The sequence below is a fragment of the Danio rerio genome, chromosome 14 (assembly GCF_052040795.2).
Source record: "Danio rerio strain M-AB ecotype USA chromosome 14, GRCz13ab, whole genome shotgun sequence".
NCBI classification, from domain to species: Eukaryota; Metazoa; Chordata; class Actinopteri; order Cypriniformes; family Danionidae; genus Danio; species Danio rerio.
This window is the reverse complement of record NC_141034.1, coordinates 12,907,345-12,918,248: the sequence shown is the minus strand read 5'-3', so window position 1 is coordinate 12,918,248 and position 10,904 is coordinate 12,907,345. Positions and strand designations below refer to the sequence as shown.

At 36.0% G+C, this 10,904-nt stretch overlaps 1 protein-coding gene across 2 annotated transcripts in view; it reads left to right on the top strand.

Annotated features, from left to right (window-relative positions):
• The first annotated feature begins 8,979 nt into the window (after positions 1–8,979).
• myot (myotilin) overlaps positions 8,980–10,904 on the top strand; it is an 85,170-nt gene continuing 83,245 nt past the window's right edge. For both annotated transcript variants that reach the window (XM_087281083.1, XM_087281082.1), the window contains exon 1: positions 8,980–9,212. The gene's annotated coding sequence lies outside the window, so the exon portion shown is untranslated. The remainder of the gene's footprint in view (positions 9,213–10,904) is intronic.

Here is a 10,904-nt window from a genome sequence, read left to right as displayed (position 1 = left end):
GCAGCTCTTTATGAAAGCTAACAAGACTCTTCAGAATTCAGATCAAATGCCATGAGTTCCACCCACCCAGGCAGAAGAAAGAATCTGTGTGGACACAATGAGCACCAACATTATACATTGTTCCTGGCAGGGAGAGGAAATGAGGGGCATTTCTGATCCGCTCTCACTTTATCAAACACAGCTTAATTTATCAAAGAACACTGGGTTTTTAACAAATAATACTTTAAGAATGTTGTGTACATTTTTGTATTTTTTTGTAAATGCTGGTGAAATCATTCAAATTATACATATGACACATTCATTCATTCTTTTTCTTTTCAACTTAGTCCCTTTATTATTCTCGGGTCGCCACAGCGGAATGAAATGCCAACTTGTGGGGGTCCTAAAAGTTTGAAAATCCCTGAGCTAAAGCAGCATTTCTTAACTGGTGGTTCTCGATCCAAAAGCGCGTGGCAATACTGTTTTGAGTGGGTTACGGAGTTTGTGATGCGATTTGATTTTGAAATATGTCTGTTAAAGCAGTATATGCTTCTGTCAGATGCAGTTCAAGTGTGAGAAAAAAACGTTCTCCTAATTCAGTGTCTGACACTGTATTTCAACATTTGATCTTACAGCAGTGTTCCCAGCCTGCCAGCAGTTATACTGTGCTCAGTGGCTCTTTGAGTGCAAACACACAAATCACACTCAATATAACACTGCTTTATAAAGAGCAAACCATATTACTGTCATGCAGCGTAATAGGTATCCATGCATCTTCCTAAAATTACCAATAACATTACATTATTGATACTATGCTGGAGTGCATTTCCGAAAACCATTGTTAGCTAACTAAGGTCGCAAGTTCTGTCGTTACAAACATAGTTCGTTGATTTGGTGTTTCCCAGATCCATCGTTCCAACAAACATTGGCAAACTGTGTCGCAAACTTGTATGCTTGCAAGTACACCTTTGGAGCTGTAGTTAGAAACATAGTTCCTGGCTGTGTTCTATTCCCAGTTATCCCCCCTATGCCCTAGTCATTTAGAACATTCTTACATTTACACTTGGATTTTTTTTTTAAAAAGCATTAAAGTGATCACTCTTAGGTGTAATTTGCTTTTAAATTATTTTTAAAGTTCAGTTTTAGCAATCTTCGTGTTCACAATTGCGTTGCCTTTTTAGTGCACTTTGAAAACATCAATGTCATTTTGAACACAGTCGTGGCTCATGACGAAAGCTTTAGATGACCTGTTATTTAAAAGCGGAATGTTACATCTCCAAAGCTTGTGAAAACAAAAACATAACATATGTATTTGCTTTTAATTTATAGTGGGTTATTTATTAAGTATCTGTACTGTCTATGACAGTGGTTCCCAACCTGGGGTCCAGAGTTCACAAGGGGGACAACGATAACTGTTGAGGTAGAAAAAGGCATAAAAATGCTCCACTAATATATATGTATTTTTAAGTACCAAAAAACAAACAAAAAAACACACAAAAATGCTTAAAATTCCAACATAATAGTTAAAAAAAAGTTATATAAATAATTATTTAAATTTTTCTCTTTCGTGCAACATGCTTGGCAACGTGTCGTAAAGGCAAAATCAAAACAAAAATGCCAGAAAAATGTAAATGCAGTGATTCTTTAGAGGCGAAGATTAGACAGTATGAAAAACCTTGTTAAATTTTGGTTTTATTAAAGGCCAAGACAAGTTTTGGCCAGAATGTGTCATTTGTGGTAAAAAACTGGCAAATGACAGCATGAAACCACGAAAAATTGAAAAACACCAGAAAAGAAAGCATTCAAAGAAAGAAAAAAAGAAAAGATCAACAGACATCAGAAAAGCATTTGAAGGAGCAGGTAGTGATTTACAGAAGGCCAGTGCAATCTCTTCGCCATGCAACCATGCAAATCTCGTTGCTTGCTGCACAGATGGGGCTGCTGCGATGATGGGTACAAATAAGGGATTTAACAGCCGTTTGATGGAAAAAAGCCCGCAATGTGTCATTTTCACTGTGAGATCCATCGCCAAGCACTCACCAGTAAAAAATTGTCCAGAGACCTTAGTGACATACTGGCAACTGTTGTGAATGTCGTTAACTTCATTACAGCTCGTCTTATCAACCAGAGATTATTTGCGCAACTGTGTGAGGATGAAGCGTACCAAACTCTCCTGCGACACACAGAGGTGCACTGGCTATCGCTCGGCAAAGTGCTTGTGCGCTTTCTAGAACTGCGAGATAAAAATTTTGGAATCTCTGCTAAGTCAAAACTACACACAGTTAGAACAGCTGTCAGCAGTGTTCTGGATTAAATTGCTTACCTTGCAGGGCTCGGAGTCAACCATCTTGCAATGCAAAGAAGCAATCAATGCTTTTATGCGCAAATTGGAGTACAGGGCTGGAAAAATGTCACAGGGGCACTACAACACTTCCCACTGCTGCTTCAACACTCTGACGACACCGTGGGTGCATCTTTGAGCACAGAGTTTTGCCATAACATGACATCACTACAGGTAGAATTAAGGTCCCGCTTCGCAGATGTTGAGAAATTATCCAAGGAGCTGAGGGTAATAGATCCCTTCACATCCAGACTTGAAGATGTGGAATACCTTGGCTGTGAAGATGAGCTCGCTGAACTTCAAGCTGATTCACTATCAAAAAAGTACTTCCAGGAGAATGGATTCAAAAGACTTTGGATAGTAAGGCGACATGTTGTCGCACCTAAACTTGCAAACTATGTAATTACGAAAATCATTCTTCTTTTCAGTACCAACTACCTCTCTGAGACAGCCTTCAGTACTCTTGTGGCTACAAAAACAAAGTCCTGTAACAGACTGGAAGTCCACAATGATTTTAAACTGGTTATCACTGGCATTACACCTGACATTCCATCACTAGTCAAAGGCCTTGTAAAAAATCATAATAACATTGACAGTACATCTGTACTAACTTGAAAGTAAAAGCACAACTATTGTAATGTTCATGGTTATGTTTATTATAACATTCAGTGTTATACATACAATGTATGTTCATACACAGATGAAAAAAAGCATTTATTTGTTTAAAAATATAAATTCCTGTGTATTAATGAAAAAATTTAATCACCATCATCATTAATCTAATATTATTATTATTTTTAAGTAGGATATTGTTTATTTTTTTTAAGTCTACTTTTACAATTATTTATAAATTAGGATTTTTGTTTCAGTTCCTAATAATTATTAAATATTAAATTTAATTTCTTAAAAACTAGCCTCATTATTTTATGTTTTATGTATGAGATTAGGGCGAAGCAGTGGCGCAGAAGGTAGTGCTGTTGCCTCACAGCAAGAAGGTCGCTGGGTCAAGCCTCGGCTCAGTTGGCGTTTCTGTGTGGAGTTTGCATGTTCTCCCTGTGTTCGCGTGGGTTTCCTCCGGATGCTCCGGTTTCCCCCACAGTCCAAAGATATGCGGTACAGGTGAATTGGGTAGGCTAAATTGTCCGTAGTGTATGAGTGTGTGTGTGTGGATGTTTCCCAGAGATGGGTTGCGGCTGGAAGGGCATCCGCTGTGTAAAAACTTGCTGGATAAGTTGGCGGTTCATTCCGCTGTGGCGACCCCGGATTAATAAAGGGACTAAGCTGACAAGAAAATGAATGAATAAATGAATATATGAGATTAGATTAGGCTATGTGTTAGCTTTTGTAAGTGATTTTATGTTCGGCAATAGAATGTGGGTAGTGCTTAATAATATTTGTTAAGGAAACATAGGCTCTATATGTGTAATTTACATATATTTTAATTAATATGGAAAGCAAGTGCATGTGTTTACTAAAATATTGGATTTGTTTTTTAAATGCATGTGCATGTAAAACAATTTGCACAAAGAAATTATGGGGTTCTTCTCTAAAGTTGTTACTTCACCCCATTTAGAGAATCATTATGGGCGTTTTACGTTATGACTAACAATGTTCAAATGATGGATCTACAACAGGAAAACTACGGCTTTGGGGAAACACTTGTCACAATGTCGTTCTTTTCCTAAGTGATGCAGCGTACTAGTTAGATAGTTAGGTAGAGAGTTAAGCCACGAGTTACATTGTTATTTTGGAAATGCACCCGTGGCTGATTTGCATGTTGATTCTATTATTTGAGAGCGGTTTATGTTTCATTTAGTTTGTTTAGTATTGTGTAGTGTTAACAATGTGAGCCTATGTGTGTGTGTGTGTGTGTGTGTGTGTGTGTGTGTGTGTGTGTGTGTGTGTGTGTCTGTGTTTTTCAAAATGCTACTTTATTTTTACGTTGTGTCACTCTTTGAATATATGTGTTTCAAACTTTTTTGTGAAATGTATTTGTTTGGGTTGGTTATATATTTGATATATATAAACAAAATGCCATCTTACGATGAGGGTAAAAGCTTGCAGCACTTGTTTCCATTCCCATAACATTGCATTTTCAAAAACATTAAACAGTCTGATCTACAGTAATAATAGTTCAAAGATGTTGAAAACAAGTAAAATAGATTAAAAGTAGTATTAAAGCTGTCCAAATATATACTCTTTAGGCATCAAGCTGGTGACCGAAAGTTCATAGCATCCTTCTTACGCATACCAAAAGCATAATATGTCATTTTGTATTCTATGAAAAAGGTCTGTACTCAGACTGGGACACACAATACTAAGACTGGGACACACAAACATCTCATTGGAAAACATCTTACAGGTATGTGTGACTATTACCAGATGGAGGAATTGGTAGAACATGTAATATGTCAAAAAAAATTATATTAAAAGGAAAATGTTCTGAAAGTCACTACAGAGAATGATAATACAAACAGAGACAATTATAGTTCTTTAATTGTATTCTTAAAGGAAATGGGATTCAGAAACGGAATGTTGCTGGTTACACTCCAATATAGTAGGTGGTAGTACTGCACCCGGTCCCACTTTAGATTGTGACCTTAACTAATAAGTACTTACATAGGAATTAATAGTTTGTTACAATGTACTTATTGTGTAAATACATGTATTTACTGTGTACTTATGCTTGAGTAAATACATGTATGCAATTACATCTGTAATTAACTTTTGTAATTACATTTCTAAATACACTTTTGACCATCCCTTACACCTTAACCCACCCTTAAACCTACCCATGCCACCAAACCTGTCCCTAACCCAACCTCTATGCTACCTCAAAAGCACTACAAGTGTTCTCAAATACATTATAAACACAGTAAGTACAGTGTATTTATTTTTTGATGTAAGTACATAGTAGTTAAGGACACTTAATATAAAGTGGGACCCTGCACCCTAAAGTTGGATACCACCCACCATAACACTTAGAAGATGATGCAGAATCTGGCTGCATTCTGGTCCAAATTGCTGTGCCCTTCACTCGCTACTTGCATCTGTCTGATTGAAGGTATTTGCATCATTGATTTTTTTTTACACAAGTGTACACTATTGAAAGAATATCTAAATGGTTTTAAATAGAATACCCTGAACCCTTGAGCACTTGGAAACTAATATACACTGCAAATGCAACTCACTGTTGTGACATCATAATCACATTGCATTGTGGGACATACAGGTGCTGGTGTTGGGGATTCCCCCAATGGAGTGGAATGCTGCCTTTGTTTGAATCCCATATAACTACTCTAAGGGTCAGAGCTATACCAAGCCGATGCCAAACAACTTGCAACAATAAAACACAAATAAGTTGTCTTCTTACTGGATCAAAATCTGGGTGTGAACACAACAAACAGAAAAAGCTGAATGAAATGAGAGCTGCATACTGTACCTGTGTAAGAGGATGTGTCTTTCCACTTCATAGGGTGCAGTAGTTTGTTTTCTTTTTCTGCAATAGGAAACCAAACTTCCGACGTACACAGCCAAAGCATAAACACAGCAGAATTTATTACCATTATCCGTAATTGTCACGTGCCATGGAGAGATTCGCTCATGTAAATATGTCTGACAATCTAATAGTCCACACTGTCTGCAAATATTTGAGAAATGTGGGGAAATTAAAATCGTAAAAACCATAGTAACTATGAAATGAGCCAAGGCTTTATTACGGTATTTAAAGTAAAACCATAGTAACTACAAAATGAAGCATAGTTTTACTTCTGCATTTGAAGTTAAATCAAAGTAAATAAAAATGGAGCATATTATTACTACATCCTTTGAAGTAAATACATTATAACTATATTTCTGTTGCAGAATTATGGAGCTGGTTCCTCTGAATTAACATTTCGTGATCTTTAAACATAAATATTTTTAAAGGATGACAGGATTCAGTTCCTTATCAAATATTTTTTTTTAAAATCTAAGACTGAGACAAAAGACAATAATAACATACAGTATAGTGTTGTATGTATATGCACTTTATTTATGTGTAACATTGGATTGTAACTAAGTGTAATGTATGTTACAATATTTACATTTATGAAGGCATTTTTAGCCATTACTGTATAATTATCAATTAGCTATTTATAGAGTAATGGCTAACAATGCCTTCATAAATATAAATATTGTAACATACATCACACTTAGTTACTATATCACTTTATTCAACCCAGGCTCATTCAGAAAACATACTGCTATATACATTTCTGGAGAGCACCAAATATGTCCCAGAAGGTACTTTTTTTTTGTTTTTTTGTTTTTTGTAGTTTTTGTTTTCGCGAATCCACCAGAGGCCGCTGTGCACACTTTTTGATATCTCAAATTTGTCTTGCACATGTGAACAGCACTGTTTTTTAATTATTTATTTTTATTTTTGGGTTCTGATTTGTCTGCCACTTTTTGGAATCATTATTCACTGGACTCGAACCTGTTGTCTTGGTCAACTCCCAAGTCTGCCGTCATACATGGTGAGCTACTGGACAAACTGTTAATAGCGGGAAAGCTGTCCATACATAGGTAAGCAGTCAGCTGGTAAGCCTGAAAAGGAACAGCAACATGCACCGTAGCATTCCTTTTAAAGACGAAATGCAGCCATACGTTCCTCTGGCTAATTAATTCGCAATCTCCAGAAATGTATATAGGGCTGAGTTTTCAGAATGAGCCTATGTTGAATTTATTATTGGATAACTTAAATATATGTGTTATAAAATATCAGTAATTAAATCACATTCACAAAGTAAAGTAGGCGTAAATCTGGCACTAACAGATCTTTGATTCTCTCTCATGTTGAGTGCGTCCTTTATCAGCTTGGAGACCGCCACAGCAGTAGAAAGTTGGTCTTCCGGAACACCAATAATCCTTACGTTATTCCAACAAGATCTGGCTTCCAAATCTTCTCACTTTTCTTCTAATTTTACCATAGTAGCCAAAAGAGAGTCAACCTTTTCATGTAGCGCTGTGATATCATCCGAACATGTGGAAAGAGAATGTTCCATATCCTTCACCGAACTTCATGTCGACATTTCAGTTTGCATCAATGCCATCAAATTAGAGAATTCCGACTTCACGGCTTGAAGTTCACTTTTGGTGGTCGTTAAGTCATCGCCTAGCACGGACTGTAGTTTGGAGCGAAATATTTCTGCCAGATCCCAGCATAGTGATGAAATTATTTCAGTTTTAAGAGTCTGAATGTCGCCTGAAGCCCTATCGAGCTTAGTCTGTTGACCCACCGCGGCCATATTACATTCATCTGAGGATGCGCTAGCTGTTGCCGGCCGCTAATGCGATGGCTGCGCGTTAGCCCTTTATTGCCTTTAGTTTTCATTTTCGTTGTACAGGATTAGTTTAAAATGAACTCTGTTAGGTGCAATTATTTGCAGGTACTTGATATTAAGTAAAAATGTGCATTAATTTAGAAAAAAATAACAAATTCTTCAGGACCTCCTAGCGAACACATCCTACTTCATAGCTTAAATAGCCAGAAGTCCTGATCTTTGATTCTCTCTGATTGCTTTTTTGATAATTCACTCTGTCACTCGCCTGAACGCATAGATATATACACTAGATATCGCATACGGACCCACAGAATGTGTCAATACCACAGCCACATTTGTACAGTGCTCTCAGGACAAATTGTCATTCAACCCAAGCGCTGGGTATGAGTGTAGTAATGAGCAAACAAAGCATAAAAGCAGGACACTTCATAGGTAAGAATTTGTTTTTTTACTTTTTATGTTACAAACTTTTGTGTTAAACAAGTATTGATAATAAAACAGTCTCTTACTGCCCTGACTGGCCCATAAGGCAAAGTAGCAACAACTTGCACTTAATGCTAGCCTTATGCTAGTTTTGTTGACTAAAATAAGCAAACGATGTAAACCAAATATGACAACAAGATTCTGCGATGCTAGAAAGTTGTAATATTGTCAGTTAAGTGAACGAGTTGTTCATAACAGGCATTCATTCACAAAACAATCTGTCTTTTTGTTAGAATGAGATGTGAAAGTGTGAGAGGGGGTGTGTTTCAGGACACAAATTAGGTCAATTTAACAGGTAGGGAGGATAATACATTTCCATGCACACAAGCGACAAAAACACGGCAATGCCCATGTCGTCACTTATTCAACAATGTAGTAAAGTGAAGTAAAATTATAATTTTCATAATTAAAAAAAATAAAAATTGCATACTGATCACCGGGAAAACTCCCGATCATAGATATATGTATGTGTATCTGATATGTCTGGCTCTAGATGGCCAGTCCTCTATACTGCACCTTGGTCCCACGTTTATTTCAAAGGAGTGCTACCCTGTACTAAAATGGCGACTCTATTCCTAATTGACGCATTCCTTCCAATAGACAACAATAGCCGACAAAATCTAATGTAAATATCTATGGTCTAAATGAACACTAATTTCCCAAAATTGACCAATTTTGCTAAAAGAGGGTGGGACAATGATTAATAGATGAGCTGCTAGTATAGACTATTTCCATCCCTGAGACTGACTGGTCTATTTTTGACTCCCCAAGCGTTTAGTACACCCATTTACTGTGGAGTCAGCTGTGTCAGATGAACAGAATGTAATGTGAGATGAGATTTGAACGTACCTCCTCTCTTTACTTTGCCCAGACAACATGCAGTCAAGCCACTGAATCTCTTACTAATAGCCCAGACTGAGTGCCTGTCCACACTTTTCCATTTCTGTTTTGAGGAATATTTAACAACATCCTTTCAATTATTTGCTGTGAGCTCTCTTTGGATTTTGGATTTGTCTTTTTTTGGGGCATGTGTTATTGGTCCAGTAGGATATTTATAGACGACTCCACATCACCAGAGCAAACCGGTAAGACTCAAAGTTAAGAAACTGGAAACACAAAGCCCCCAAGCAAAGCTGTTTTTTTTTAGTTTTTAAATTTAGTTGCTTTGACAAAATATATTTATTGTTTAGCCTATAGGCTGCTCAGCTATAATTGTATACATAATATGTTGACATGCTTCATAAATAGATTTGTTTGTTTGTTTGTCTGCTTGAAACATCAGTGCAGCATGAACAATTTGTTTATCCCAGTTGGTTGTGAATAGACCAATGTGATTAAAAAAATAATTTAGATTAATAGGATATACAAAATCTAAGTTAGTAATTTTACCATTTCCTCTGGAATCTTCAATGTTTATTGATTCCTAAGTGATTTGTTAGAAATAAACCAGACAGTTCTTAAGTATAATTATCAGTTTTAATGCCTTGTTCTGTATTTTGTGAATTTAATAATAATAATAATAATTTCAAGGCTACTTTACAATAAAAAATTTTGTGAAAGATTTATTATTTCCTCTGGAATCTTTAATGTTTATTGATTCCTAAGTGATTTGTTAGAAATAAACCGGACTGTTCTCATATACGAACATTGTATTAAATCATACTGATAAGTATAAATATATCATTTTAAATGCATTCTTCTTTATTTTTTGTGTATTTAATAATAATTTTAATAATAACAGGCGAAGCAGTGGCATAGTAGGTAGTGCTGTTGCCTTACAGCAACAGGTCACTGGTTCGATCCTCGGCTAAATTGGCCTTTCTGTGTGGAGTTTGCATGTTTCCTCTGCGTTTGTGTGGGTTTTCTCCGGGTGCTCCGGTTTTCCCCACAGTCCAAAGACATGCGGTACAGGTGAATTTGCGATTAGGCTAAATTGTCCGTAGTGTATGAGTGTGTGTGAATGAGTGTTTGTGGATGTTTCCCAGAGATATGTTGCGGCTGGAAGGGCATCCGCTGCTTAAAAACGTGCTAGATAAGTTGGCGTTTATTCCGCTGTGGTGACCCCAGATTAATAAAGCGACTAAGCCGACAAGAAAATGAATGAATAATAATAATAATAATCATTTTAAGGCCACTTTACAATCCAAAATTTGGTGAAAGATTTATTATTTCCTCTGCAATCTTCAATGTTTCATCACCTTGGAATTATAAGGTTCTATCTGCGTTCTGAATGATTTTCAGATAATGAGCTTCAAAGTTTTGCATTCCATATAGCAAACATTATGTGTGTGACATTTGTGTTTTAAATAAAAAGTCTTACAATAATAATAATGTACTTAAGATTTCATTTATTAAGAATATGTCAATAACTCAATTTTGACAAAAATTTCAGATAGAACCTTATATTTCTAAGGTGACGGTTTATTGATTCCTAAATATATTGTTAGAAATAAACCATACTGTTCTTATATAAGAACACTGTAAAATCCAACTGATAAATATAAAAATATCAGTTTAAATGCATTGTTCTGAATATTATTTTATAATAATAATATTTTGAAGGCCACTTTACAATCCAAAATTTGGTGAAAGATTTATCCTACCTGTGGGTTGGTTTCTGAATGCAAAACAGAATGCACAAACAAATTAGCTTCAGACATGCTCATGTTTTATTGCTTTAACTATAAAAGTAAATGGGTTAGACTCATGACATTCCTATAGTTCATTCATTCAATCATTTTCTTTTTGGCTTGTTCCCTTTATTAATCAGGGGTCGC